The following is a 15,284-nucleotide window of genomic DNA, read 5'->3' as shown; positions in this document are numbered from 1 at the left end:
TTTCTGTAAACTCTGCTTTTCTGCTTTCACCTTAGAACTAGTACATTTTTCTAAAAGCTTCTTTTGAGATGAAGTAGATTTTGTACCAGAGAAAAGTACAGTTTAATAGATCAGAATAATATTTTTATTACAAAAAAATTATAATACTATCTCTTGCTTGATTTACGATTCTGAGCTTTGATATTCACACATTGCCTATAACTTTCATATCCATAATTAATAATAGTTTCATATCCATAATTGATATTCGAAACTATCAACCCTACCATTTGTCCTTCAGTTTCATTAAGCAGTATTAACATTGATAGTCTGGACTTACATGTTATTAAAAGTGGAATGGATATGCACATTCAAATTTTAGAAATATAATGAATATTTTCATTTATTCAATTGTTGTGGACTGCTTATTATGTGTTCGATAGTTAATCATCCAAACCTAGTAGGAGACACATGCATTTTACACAGTGGTTGAGGTGTTGATTGGCATGCCCGCATTCCATGTCAGAGTGCCTAGATTTGAGTTCTGCTGTACTTTCTGTTCCCACTCCCCATTAATATGTATTCTGGGAGGCAGTTGGTCAAGGCTGAAGTACTTAGCCCTGCAACCCGCATAGGAAATAGAGATGGAGTGTCCTAGTTTAACCTGGCCCAGACTAAGCAGCTGCGGCCATGTTGGAAGTAAGACAGCAGATGGTAGATCAAATTTAAAGAAATAAAACTTTGTAAAAATTGTTCAAGTGTGTACTCAATCTTGGTATTTTAATGTTACTAAAATATTCTGACTTTTTCTCTTACATAATTAAAATTATGTTCTTCTTGGATTACTTAGTATTGACTAGACTTATGTTATCATTTAGGTTTGTTATGCTTTAGAAACCTGAGCATTTCCAAAGATAGCAAACACTTTTATTGAGGTTTTTGTGCCAGACCGTTTTTTGGTGCTATTTATATATTTTTATTAGTTTAATCCTATTACCATGTCCATAAAGCAGATAATATGTAATACTTCTTTCTTTTTCCCATCAATTAGCTAAAATTAATGTATTTGAAACTGTCCTCTTGTTGTTGCCATGTTGCTAAAAAAAAGTGTCCTTCATAAAAGTCTTGTTGATTACAAAATTTCAAGTCTATGTTGTTTTGACATACGCATAAATCATTCTTTTCTAACTTGAATGATAAGCACAATCAAGATGTACTGTACTGCTTCAATAAAAATATTCTCTGGAACCTACTCCTCAGTTTTGATAATCCCCTTTTTATAAGTGTGGGTATCTTAGTACCTTCCTGTTCTTTAGTATTGTCTTGATGTACCACTCTTAGTCTGCTGTTTGCTCTGCCTCAGCTTGTTCTTCATTCCTGGTGCCATGGCCACCATTGTCCTTTCAGCCTGTTTTATAATGTCCCTCATCCTTATCGTATTGCCACTTTTGTCTGACTGTGATGGTGTTCTCTTTTGTCTATGTTCCTTTCCTGCTTTTCTCAAGTAAACTGGGACAATACTGAAAAGACCTCTTACAAGGTGATGATGCCTTAGCTGGGTAATTAAGAATGAATTGAAGCTCACTAATTTATTGGATATGGGAATTGACAGACAGAAAGGTATTGCCAAAAGTTCAGTTTGAAATAGCATAGACCGTTCAGAAGTCTATGAATCTGGTAATGCTAAACTGTAATGAATACCTGTGTGGAGATATATGTAACAGAGTGGATTTAATTGAAACTTTGGACAGGCATTAGATCGCTGTAGACTTTCTAAACTCATGTAATTTTCAAGGAGGTAAAGTAATCAGATTGAACTTTAGAAAAACACACTAACATTTGTTCACAGGAAATCTTAACTGGTTATAAGTTAAGGTGCTATGTCAGGAGTCAAATGTTCATATCTGTTCCTCTGGTAGGTAGCGCCCACAGGCTAGGCTGAGCCTCTCTTTTTGTAGGACATAATATTTGAGTTAAGTTTGGGGTGCCACCATTGATTTAATGTAGACTTAGTGATACTGGTTGTGCTGGCTGTAGTTCCGGGGTGTCATAGAAGCAAATAAGACATGTTCTCCTAGAGCTTATACTTCTGTGAATAAATATAAACTGCCTGAGGGATTTGCGGCAAGTAAGAAAACAGCGATGGCCATGGAAAAAATCAAGCAGGGAGATATGTTAGAGAACTTATTATAGGATATGAAAGTGATAGGAAGAAACACAGTCTATTGGCTGCAAAAATTTTCAGCCTTGTTTGGGTTAGTACCTTTCTTTACCATTGCTGTTCTAATAACACAGAGCAAGAAGCAAGAATGTTCAGCAGTCATACGTATTCATTCAAGAAATTAGTTTGGTTTTAGGTGATTTTTCTCATCCCTGACAACATTGACCAAAGCTTTTAAGTCACTGTTTTATATAGGCTGGCAAATGGTAAAATAATGTCACTTTTACATTTTGTTTTCTTTTGTTTTTTACAAAAAGTGTCATGATTGCCAGTGTTTAGAATAGGTCATATATATACAGACATATATGTGGTTAGGTATGTCAATATATATAATCCCTTTAAAGCAACATAATCATAATTAATACGTGTGTTGTAATTTAGTGTGTAAGAGTTATCTATGGAAGTTACATTTCCTCCTCTTCTGCTTTCATGGCCACTGAAATGTTTTATGATGTAACTTGTCTTTCTCTTAACATGCTTGTAAATATATGAGAGATCATGCTTTGTGGGTTTTTTTAGTATTCACATACAAACATTTAGGTTATCCTTTTATAAGTTAATGGCTTATTTTTAGAGGATCTGATTGGTGGACTTGCTTATAAATTTCTTTGAACTATTCAATTTGCAAGTAAATGGAGTTCTTTTAAAAGTGTTTATTAGATTATGTTTATATTTTTGTTTGTTTCATGTTCAAAAAAAGCTTATTGAGGTCAATATTATTTTTCACTTCATTTTATAGACCAGAAAACCAGGTACAAAAGGCTTAAATGATTTGTTCAAGGTCACAAATAATTTGGTAATTGTTGTCAGTTTATCAGGTTCTTTTCCTTTCTCAAATTTTATAGAAAATATATGATTACCTGATTTCTTTTCTATTGTAAAAAGCTGATTAAATTCAATATTTGAATAGCATTCAATATTTCATAAACTGTGTCTTAATAATCAGCATCTACCGTATTAGGTAGATATTATTGTAATTTCCATTTTATGGGTTCCAAAAAGGCAGCAATTTTGACAAAATTTATTACTTGAAGGATTGGAACAAGGTCTTTTGAACTCTTAAGTTGTTTTTTTTTTTTAACCAATTACAATTTTGGAATTTATACCTTTTTATCTATTTTTCAAAGGAGCTGCAATGATTTCATTTTTTGAAATGTTTTACTTTGGATGTTGCCTGAAAACCTGAAACTGAAATTTCTTAGCGACTTGTAAAACTCGTCTATTTTGAAATTCGATAGAATTCTCATTTTGAGGATAATTCAGAAAGGTTTATTCCTGAATCCTTAATTAGCCCTCTTTAAAAAATTTTTAGCAACTGGACTGGTATAATTTAGTTTAAATAAAAAAATCTGACATTCACCTTTTTCATATTTACTAATAGCAGACATTTTGCTCTTAACTATTGTTCTTCCCTCATATAAATACACACTAACTGTTTGAAATTGGTTTTGGGAGGCAGCGATGTATGTAACTCAATCCTTGATTTAGCATAATCTTAGTTACCACCTTATTTTCTCAACAAATTACTGTAATGATGTTTCTGACTTAAATACTTCTCCTTTCCATTGGAATATTCTTGGATGGTCCTGTCTTGTTAAGTTTTTTTTTTTTTTCCAAATACTTATGCTAACTCAAAGTTTAGTATATTCAAGTTTAGCATATTCAAGGGCAAGAATGGAGGAGCAGACATTTCATATATGGAAAAGGTCCGTCTACCTTTTTTATACATATTCACACATGTTATTTTTAGATGGTCTTGTTTCTGACAGATGATCCTTGAATTTGTCACTACCTAAGCATTATTTTCACAATATAGCTTTCAATACATGTGAGTTAAGATGTGTATATGTATGAAGAAGTTAGATGTTTTAATCCTGAATATGTTCTTTAAATTATAAGCTTTACTCATATTTCGGCCTGTTTTATATGTAGTTTAAATATAGAATTACTTGACAGTGCACTTTATTGCTTTGCTATTTCTCAGATTTCCACAGGACTTTATCATGTGGTGAGTGTGATAAAGTTTCTGTTAATGACCAAAGTTAATATTCTATGTAAATTAACATTTGACATTGATTTTTGTTTAAAGTCAATTTTACTTTTAGTGGTTATTTTGATTTCATAGCAGTATACTTTTTGAGATTATAATTCTTAGTTATTTTAGGCAAATCTGTTAAATATAAAATATTTTATAATTGTCCTAAAGCATTAGCTTCTGTGAAGCTAATTATTATTTACATTTGCTTGAGTTTAGTACTGTGAGAAAATTGTGAATTGAATTTTTCTTCACAGTTCCATATTTCATACTGGAAATGAACGTATCACACGTTACATTTCCATTTATTTGACATTTTACTGTGCATCTAGATGTTCAATAAATATTTATATATTATATAGCTTAATATTTTCTTGTGGTAGCATCTGCTTTGTATGGCTATTAAATGGTTAAAGTGCTTAGAAATTATTTGTATATCCATTGTGCTTCATTACCTAAGAGATTACAGTTATAAGATTTTAATCAACTGTCACATTTTCTTATTTTTAAACATTTTTTTAAAAAGGATTTTTATGTTTCTTATTCAAAGTGAATTTTATCTGCTCTTTTAGGTTAACATAGGAAAAGCAGTTCTATTCTGGCTATGTAATGCACTTTATATAATTTTGCAATTTTTATTATATCTTATAGTAGAGATTGCTGAAAATATATAAAATTTTAGAGAACATTTTTAGATTTGATGGATTACCACTCTTGAAAGGGAAACAAAACACTAAATATTTCTAATCCCGCATTTATTTACCGCATGGGTGGTTAAATGCTACTTTAAGCCTCATAAAATTAAAAGGGAGAAATCTGCCAACTGTAGCAGGAATTGGATTTAGGAAGAGTGGTACAGAGCCAAAATATTGCTACAGAATTAAATGTCAAAAATCTTCTTTAATAGTAGATATATAGTTCACAGTGCTTGGTTATGATTAATACATTTAATCTAAGTCACTGAAAGTTGCATTCTCCTTTTCCATAAAATACAATAGGACACAAATCAGTTTTACTGTAGATGGATAACAATTGGAAAATAATGCATCTTCCCGCCCAATAAATTGTCAGTTATACCTTTTAACTAAAATCAATTCATCTTTCCAAAATTTATTACAATTTCTAATAATAAATCTCCTCAAATGTTTATTCATTTGGTTTTTGATACATTTGTGCCACTTTTGCTATGGTCTAATGTTTTCTCTTTAGATTCATTGTAAATTAGAAAATCTATTTTGAGTCAATTTTCTAGTTAAGAAGTTAAAATCTATAACCTGGCGTCTTTTTCATTCTCTGTACATTTTAATACCCTTGAACTTGAACTTAAATGAAATCCACTAAATTATTTTGAGAAGGAGACTGAAAGACTTTTCCATGTAACTTCTTGAGTAAGGGCCAGATTCACAAAATCAGCAGTAGAGGTTGTTCGATAACTATTTTGTTAGATCCGTGTTTAGACCCCAATGCAGGAACAAGGGGGACAGAAATATACGGTATGTGGCATCATTTCATGTGTTTGATACAAAGAAAATGAAATGGCTAATTTGGTTTAGGAACAGGTGCTGATCGTAGTCGGAATTGACTCCTTTTTTATGTTAATAGCAGTATCTCAGATGTCACTGCTGTATTCTGTGTTGTGCACACACGACTTTCCCTTATTAATCTTAATCTCCAGGTATACATTTTATCACGTAAATTTTCATTTTTACATCGTTCTTTTTTAATGGATTCCTAAGTGTATGAAGCCACTGTAGTTTTCTACATGTTTTCTGCATGTCATTATCACTTTTTAATTCAAAACCTGATAATTGGATATTTCTTATTCTCTCTACTCCTAATTGAGTCTTATATCATAAGAATAGTGACTCTTACTGCTTTAATTTTTTACTTTTCTTCACTTATTTCATAGTAAATCAGATCAGTATCCTCTACCCCCAGTGCACAGGATGCTTAATCAAATTTAAAAGTGGATGTGAAAATCATTTTACTTCCCTTGGAATTTTATAAAATGGGTTTGCAATCAATATGTTCTTTGTTGAAAACAAAATGAATGTTACTTGACATGAAAGGGACATAAGTAGTTGCCTTGAACTGGTCAACTCATTGGTAAACTTATGTGGTTGCTAACATGTAAGTTGCCATATGATTAGTTTGTCAATTAAGAAAAATGATTTGTGCAGACAGCATGGCTATAGTATAATTCATTATTTGAACTCAACACATAGTGAAGAAAACAGATGTGTTCTAATGCAAAGACTAGACATTTGTTACAAGTCTTACTTGCCTATAGTCCACATTTAAAAAGTGTAAACTTATTTTAACATAGATTCTTTCATTTGAATTAAGCAAATTAGCTTCTACTGTATACGTTTATAATAGATTTTGCCAGCTGTAAATATTTTAAAAATCTATTTGGAATTTTGTATACTGATAAACAGCAGTGCAGCGCACTCTGTATGCAGATTCCTGGAGCAGCAGTGCACTGAGTCTGTTTCCTCCTTCTGACTCTAGTCTTTCCAGTTGAGTGGGACCTCATCTTAGACATAGAAATGGTGCTTTGTTTCTTAACCATAGTTCTAGGAATTGCTAGAGTAATTTTACTGATTTCATGTAAAATGAGTGTTTTTAAGGATGACAGTATCCTATATTAGTCAGCTTTTCATTATTTCAGCTACCATACCCAGGGAGTGCTTCTTGAAGGGAATACTTTTTTTTAAGATTTATTTATTTCTATTGTGAAGTCAGATATACAGAGAGGAAGAGAGAGAGGAAGATCTTCCGTCCAATGATTCACTCCCCACGCGGTCACAGTGACTGGAGCTGAGCCAATCCAAAGCCAGGAGCCGAGAGCTTCTTCCAGGACTCCCACACAGGTGCAAGGTCCTAAGGCTTTGGGCTGTCCTCCACTGCATTCCCAGGTTACAAGCAGGGAGCTGGATGGGAAGCGGGGCCGCCAGTATTAGAAACGGTGGGCATATGGGATCATGGCACGTAAAAGTGAGGACTTTCAGCCACTATACTACTGTACTGGGCCCAGATTTCAGGATTTCTTATAGCATGATTGTTAACTGGAGGAATTAAGTAACTAGAGTACCAAATGGTCAGCACTTCGTTTTTCTGCTGAGATGGTTGGGAAGCGGGGCAGCCAGGATTAGAACCCACGCCTATATGGGATCCTGGCACTTTCAAGGCTTGGACTTTAGTTGCTAGGCTTCCATGCCAGGCCCGGGAAATAAAAGGTTTTTTCATCTTACAGTTGAAGCTATGAATCCAGTAACCTTATAGTCCAAAGTCTAGAGGAGGCTACTGATGGTGGATGTGTTGGCAGGATCCTGTTGTAGACCAAGAAAGAGCGGGAACCCACGCAGAGCTTGAACTGAAATCCTCAAACCCCTCACTTGAATGCCTTCCCCAGGCCTACCTCCAGTGACCCAAAGATCTGTCAAAAACTGGCCAATTACTGCTCCCACCTTGTGCTTTTTATCTTCACTATGCTAGCCTATGCTGATGAAGGCATCATTTCATTCCTCCAAAACATCATATGTTACAAATATGTAATGAACTTTGGGAGGGTGGATGAGCAAGCAGATGACTTTAAGTAAGTGACTTTAAATGTATTTTATGGGAAATGGTATGCTTGCATTTTAAGTCATTTTCATTATCAGAAAACAGGAGGTAGCAGAAAGGACTAAATGGGTCCTAGTTTCTCTTTTAGTTCTCCAGTAACAACTTTTTGTGTATATTCTATACACAGTTTTGCCTTAACTCCTTTTCAAATAGAGTTGACTATAGAGGTACTATTATAGTTAATTGCGAATTTAGGCATTTTGCTGTTAAGATGTTATTGCCCTGTCCTCTTCTCATTGGTAAGCTGCAGGCAGCCTAGTGCCTATTCTATTCAATTGCTTTTCCTTCTGATGCTTGACAGTTGGCTGGAGAAAATTCGTAGTGCTTGAGATTTAATGATTCCTTTCTCTTAGTTCTGGGAAATGTGTTCTGTTTATTTTCTCATCTTTAGAACTAAATATACCTTATCCAATGTACTTGAAACATCTTTTAAAGCTTGGATTTAGCTACAGTTAATACTTGGATCTTTGAAAAAGAAGCATAGAATCTTAGTTCAACAGTTTAGCAAAATTCAGAGACCCAATAGACCCTAATATGTCTATATTCTTTTCATTTTTTTCTCATATTTATCATTGAAATAAACATCTCTGCAGTTACTATATGAACAGCTGGTGCTGTTCCTAAGCTTAGTGTGTTCTCAAAAATAAGTTGTTCACAGGCTTAACTCTTGCATTGGTTAATCAAAACCCGACTGTAGTAGATTAATGGAGTAGAAATGAATGAAGAATTTAATTCATCATTTATTATCTGAATAGTACAATGGCCTCATTAGGAAATAAAAGTGAAATCTTTTGGCCTCTAACGTTCTGGGACGTAGATTTCAGTATAATTAGTATTTGGACCTTTAAAGGGAAATTTTCAGACTTTACTGTAAAATAAGAAAACAATGACCCAGACAATGGTAATGAATCTGTGTGCCTCTTTGTGTGCTTATGTAATAGACTCTACAGAAGTGGTAATGACATAAGACCAATGAAATAGGAAGCCAACCCTGACTTGCCTGGAACTGAATCTGTTCATGATTAGCTTGTTGGAGATCTTTAGGTGACTTGGTGTGACATGTGGGCTCATATCCTTTCACATATAAGAGAAGCATGTCTAATACTGCCAAATGGGACTCAAGAAAGTTTACTTCTCAGATTTTTACACAGTAGTTCTCACATGTGATCTTTTCACCAGAGTTTTATTCTTAAGTTCTCCATGTTCCTCCTTAATTGGTGTTACTTTAAATCTTTTTGACTTGTCTGCAGTCTAGTTCATGTGAATAAGTGACTTTGCATTGCCACTAGTAGTCACATACTTTATTTAAATCCATGCTTTAGTTGGATTCAAAGCGTGTAGTATTGGTCTTACATGTTCGTAGTAAAATATCATTTCTTTGTTAAATGCTTTACCCTCAGTCTACTGGTAGCAGCTGACAATTGCCCTCTGTTTTAGCAGCTGTGATTTTAGGAGGCTGTCACCTATTTCAGTTGTTGTACAGTGGTTTCCTTGAATGATGAGGCTAAGAAAGGAATAAAGTGCCACGAAGCTGAGATTACTGAGGAAGACATTTTATTGGGTATTAAGTTATATGATTGACATTTTTCAGAGACTGTCATACCCTGGATTGTTTCAGTTCAATTTTAATAGACAAACTGCTTCATTTGAAATGAAAACAGCAGAACTTTAGCCTCTTAAATGATAAAGTCATCCTAACAGTCAAAACAACAATGTTTAAGAACACAAGTATGTGCTTGAAAAAGTTGTCCGTTGAGTAACTGGATTATTGGGTTTAGTGTTGTCCATAGAGAAATTATGTAATTATGTAATTGTGTAATCCTTCACAGTTGACCCTTTGGCTGTTGTTTTGGGAAGAACAAGTCTGTGCAGAAATTTTTACTCTTTCTTTATTGATCAATGTCATTTGCCTTGAAAATTTCACCTGCTTTCTGATAATCTCAAGGAGATTATCACTGTGGAGATTTTACTTTATATTCCACTATTCCACTATTTACTCATCTTTCTTTCTAAAGGTTCTACAAATCTGTCCTTGAAAACATAAAATGTGTATAAATAAGCAGCACATATATTAACCATATTTAAATTGAAAATGAAGAACAAAAAATTCTTGAGATTTACTGTATCTCAAGGACTCTGCTACTCTGAACCTGATAATATTTGAACGTGAAAGGTAATGAATGAAAGATGTCTCTACTTTTACAAAGCTCAAAGGTGTTTGTGATTTAAGATTCGTACACGTCTAAAATAAGTAATACATTCATAGCAAGCACAGAAAACTATGACATTACTGGAAACAGAATAAAGAAAATGATTATTTTCACTATGGAGTATCACAAAGAGCACTCGAGCTGGTACTGGCTCCAATTAGGTGGTTCTGGAAAGAACAGGAGAAAGAACAGTATTATATAGTAGAAAGATGAGGAAAGAGCAGAGTTCAAGATGCTACTTACACAGGATCTTAGGCATATTATTTTGCTGTGTCTTTTCTCCCCCTGTATTTTTATTACTTTATTTAATGTGATGATCCACTTTTTCCTTTATAGCCTTTACATTCATTTCTTTCCTGTTGTGTCCAGCTGGCCGCAGATCTTTCCTGTACGGTTCACTTGCAATTTCCTTCCCCCACCGCCTGGTTTATTCTGGTTCCTTATTAGCTCCAAAACTCTTAACTGCACAAAACGACTGGCACCTCTTCTCTTAATTTCACATTGTTTTTCAAATATTGATTTTATTTTAATCTTACGAAAACATGATTCTGTTTGTGATTGTGATCATGTACTTATTCAGAGATTTGCTTAGGTTTCCCTTTGCTGACTTTCAAGGCCTTTTATAATTTTGTCAGAGTCTTTCTTTCTTAGTTGCTCATACTTCTTGAATTTTCTAATTTTATTTGTAAAAAGACAAGAATGATATTACATTATCAAGTTTGTCAGATAACCTCCATATTTAGGCAATTTGTAAGTTTTTTTCAAAAGAGGTACTGGAGTTTTTGGAAAAATGTGATTTGCAATATTGCCCAGAAAATCTACCCTACACACACTTTTTTCTTTTTAATCCTAAGAAGGCTACTTTCTCAAATTCCAATTTTGGGAAGTGCTGCTAGGATCTTATTTAAAATTAAGAAATATAGATTTCCATTTATTCCTGCTAATAACAACCTAGATGTCTACAATCATTTGAATCTAGGTTCAGGAACCAACTAAATAAACTTACAGAAACTCTGTTTGGTCTATTACAATGTGCATATGATGTAGCCAAAATAATTCTTCCACAGGTTTTTCTTTCAGAAAGTGAAATTTAATACACATAAAAGAATAAATGTTATCCATCTGTTTTGATTGCACTGAAAAGAGGAGTATATCTGTATGCCAACCAAATGGCAGAAGAAAGAATGCATTTCCAATACCTGCCAAACTCTTATTAAATAAGACACTACCATGTTACATCACTTTTTCTTTCAAAGGAAACTGCTATGGAGAATTTCTTGATAATCATGTTTGCTTTTATTTACAGATTTATGTTTGTTTTATTAGTACATATTCTTTAAATATGTTTAAGCCCTCAATGACTGTCATTGGGTGTTTGGATTGTTTCAAGCTTTGTGATGTTACAACAATGCTCCCGTTTCTATGCATATCACCTGATTCATTGTTGTAAATCAGAAGTTGAATGATTGTTAAATGGACTTATTCACACTATGGAATTTAGCAGTGAAATAAACATAATTGCACTCATTAACATTGGTGCATTTCAAGAAAAATGTTGGTAAGGAAAAAAGGAAGTTACAAAAGAAATATTTTAGAGTCCATTTGTACAAATATTTGATCTAAAGGAACAAAGTGAATGAAAATATGCAATCGCTTTGTAGTGATTCAAGCCATTTGAGAAATTTTTAGTAATTTTCTTATTTTATAATTTCTAGTATTCATGATTGTAAAATATCTGCCCTCAAATCTGGTTTGTTTATTGGTATTTTTATTGTTGTACCATTTTCTATTTTTCTATTTTTTATTTTATGTACATGTTTTTAAAATAGCTTATACTTGAGTTTAAAGAAACCATACAAATATAATTTCTACCATGTAACTAACAATTTCAGGCTTTCATTTATTGTAATATGTATATGTGTGTATCTGTGTATTTGTGTGTGTGTGTATACACATGTTTATATAAATTTGGTTCCACATTCATAGCTTGTATTTTCAGTTTCTGTTTTGAAGTATTTTTTTCCTCTATTATTCATTCTTTATTTCTTCTGCTACCCTGTTTTTTGTTCTAATTTCTGCCTCCTAATACTTTGAAGAGTGGGTGGTTTGCTTCCTTGCTTCTGTCCCTAACATAATGCTAGAATGTTAGAGCACTAAATTTACTACCCATCAACACACTGTTCTGTTTGTTTCCAATACTTTAGTTTATAAACCTGTGAATTAGATTTTTAAAATTATGTGTGTGTGTGTGTGTGTGTCTGTGTGTGTGTGTGTTTGGGAGCAGGGAGGAAGGAGAAATGAATACCTTCTGTGTAATATAATTCAGGTCCTTGAGTCATGAGCAGGAAACAGGGTCCTAGCAGGGACTGGAAGAGTAGCATTCTGACATAGAAAGCAGGGATCCCAGCAGGTGCGTTCATGCTCTGGGTCACAGCACCTGGCCCTAGAGGGGACTGTTGATATTCAGGAGTTATTTGGATCTATAAATTTTACCAGATTTTTTTTTTTTTAATATTTGTACTTTCCTCATGGGATCACTTTTTCTTCCAGTATGGTTGGTCCTAGAAAATCTTTTGATGAAATTCTAAAAGCAATAAATTTGTTGAGTTTAGTTTGAAATTGGCTTTATTAACCCGTTTTCTTGAATAATAATTTTTCTGAGTATCTAACTCTGAGTAAAATAATTTTTCTCAATTTCTGGAAGGTAACCTTTTTTTTCTCTTCTGGTATATACTATTGCTGTCATAAAGGCATTCTCAGACTAATCATATACAGTGTATTTTATTTTTTTCTCCATGACTGCTTTGAAGACCTTATTTTGATATTTTGTCAATTCACAACAATATGTGTAAATATAGATTTGTTTACCTGGACTTTTTAAACATGTTGTCTTTCCTATCTTAGAATTTATGTCTTTAATCGGTACTTTAAAAAATGTCAAGCCTCATCCAAGTAAGTCCTAATATTTATTATCGGTCCTCTGTCTTTTTCGAATTCCAAACAGACATGCTGCATGTTCTTATTCTATTGTTAATGACTCTTAAGTTGTTTATCCTACTTTGTGTTACATTACCTTTCTGTTTCATTGTAGATGACTTCTCCAGTTCCATCTTCCACTTGACAAATTCTCTTTTTTTCTTTGTTGAATTTGGTATTTAATTCACTCAGACTGTAAGAATTGTCAAATACATGTAAAATATCTGTGAGATGTTAGGATAAGTGACTTTAATTGTTGTTTTTACTAGCCTTTATCCATCGAAGAATTTGAGACTTGCCTGCATAATAAAGTTAGCTATGTATTCTAAGGATATATTTCAGTAGTTTTCTTTCTGGTGTAGTATGCACTATGCAATCTCAGGTGTTGCAATTAAGTGTCTTTCGTATTCACACTTTAGTTGAAAATGTAAAAAAACAAATCAGTCATTAAAACCGTTAGAGCTCTTTGCTATTTACTCACCTGCTCACCAGTTAGGAGTCAGTTTAATCCATTATCTTTAGCTCTATAGTATATGGATATTACCTACTCTTTTGTAAGCAGTACCGCAGTATTTTAAATCAACTGTAAAAATAAGGTGTCTTTGAAAATTGAAATTGTGGTATTGCCTTTTGTGCTGTTGATTTTTGTGGGGGTGCAGCTCATTGCCTGAATTTTTTCTCTTTACAAATTTATATAATATATTGTTATTTGGGAAAGTATGATTAGTTTGACTGTGTGTTATGCTTGTTCCTATATGAAACCCTCCTTTGTAATCACTATTATCAACATTATTGTGGGAACAGCATGTGGCCCTGTGTTTAAGATGATACTAAGAATGCCTGTACCCATATTGGAGTGCTAAACTCAGTTTTTGGTTCGGCTCAATTGTTTCCTGGAATGTGACAGATGATTTGTCAAATAGTTAGAGTCTGTCATCCAGGTGGCGGGGCTCAATTGAGTTTCAAGCTCCCTCCAAAGGTTTTTCTGGGCATTTGGGGAGTGTACCATTGGATTCCATCTTTATCCCTGGCTGTCTGTCTGTTGCTGTTCTCTTTCCTCTTTCAATCAACAACAACAACAAAAAGCTAAGACAAATTTAAATACTAAATTTAAAAATATTTTTGTACTTTAAAATTTTTATTATTTTTTTAAAGATTCATTTAATTTTACTTGAATGTCGGAATTACAGAGAGAAAGATGAGATTATAGGGAGATTCTTCTGTCTGCTGGTTTATTCCCTGAATGGCTGCTAAGGCCAAAGCTGGGCTGGTCCATAGCTGGGAGCCAGGATCTTCTTCCAGGTCTCCTGTGCAGATGCAGGGAGCCAAAGACTTGGACCATTGTTTTACTTTTCTAGGCAGTTGGAAAGAGTTGTATCAGAAGTGGAGCAGTAGCGTGTGAACTGGCACCCATGTGAGATGCCTGTGCCATAGGCATTGGATTAGTTTGCTGCACCATCATACTGTCTCCAAACCATTTTTATACTTTGACATTATAGAGACATTAAGATAATTTCTGTGCAAGTTATGTTATAAAATATTGGTGAAATTTTAAACATTAAGGAATTCTGAGTTATTATTTGTAGCACTAATTATGATTTACGTAACACTTTCCTACCAAAGAATGCTGAAAATTGTACCAGTAACATTTCAACTTTGTCTTTTCTGTGACAGTTAAAGAAAAGGAGCAGTGGGCAATGGAACAGGAAGAGGGTGACAAAGAGGAAGAGGAATACTAAAGAAAAGCAATAGGGGAGAATGAACAGTGGCAGATTCAAGTAGTAAGGCCCATCCAAGTTAAAGCTGTTTGTCTCTAAAGTTGTCTCGTGTCCTTTGCTCTTTCCTTCCTGATATATGCTGCTCAGGAACCTCCAATATTTTTTTACAGAAGGCAAGAGGATCAAAGAATATATTAAAGGAAATTTGCCAAACTTGAGCTTAAGTTGGGGAAAATGTGTCATATTTGTAATAGTTGAATTTTTGAACTTCTAGATTTTCACGCCATTCCCTATTTAAGCACACCAGAGTTAGACATACTTATTTCTCCTCATGTGTCCACATATGCCCAACATTTGTTCTCCCACTTGTTCTCTCCCAGTGAGGGAAAAGAAAGACATTTAAAAAGATGGTAAGAATAAAAAGAGATGAAATTCTGAAGTCAGAGTGATAGCACTTGTATAGAGAAAGTGACGTATGATGTGAGGAGTGTAACTCCTTTCTGTGGTATTGAATATTT

The 15,284-nt window shown here is 33.6% G+C and overlaps 1 protein-coding gene across 2 annotated transcripts in view; it reads left to right on the top strand.

Moving 5' to 3' along the window:
- Positions 1-15,284, top strand: part of GPATCH2 (G-patch domain containing 2) — a 153,816-nt gene that overhangs the window by 22,669 nt on the left and 115,863 nt on the right. The window lies entirely within an intron of this gene.

Source organism: Ochotona curzoniae, unplaced genomic scaffold (genome assembly GCF_017591425.1).
Source record: "Ochotona curzoniae isolate NIBS_2020 unplaced genomic scaffold, NIBS_Ocur_1.0 contig_430, whole genome shotgun sequence".
NCBI lineage: Eukaryota > Metazoa > Chordata > Mammalia > Lagomorpha > Ochotonidae > Ochotona > Ochotona curzoniae.
The sequence above is the reverse complement of the archived record's forward strand: the minus strand, read 5'-3'. Positions and strand labels throughout refer to the sequence as shown.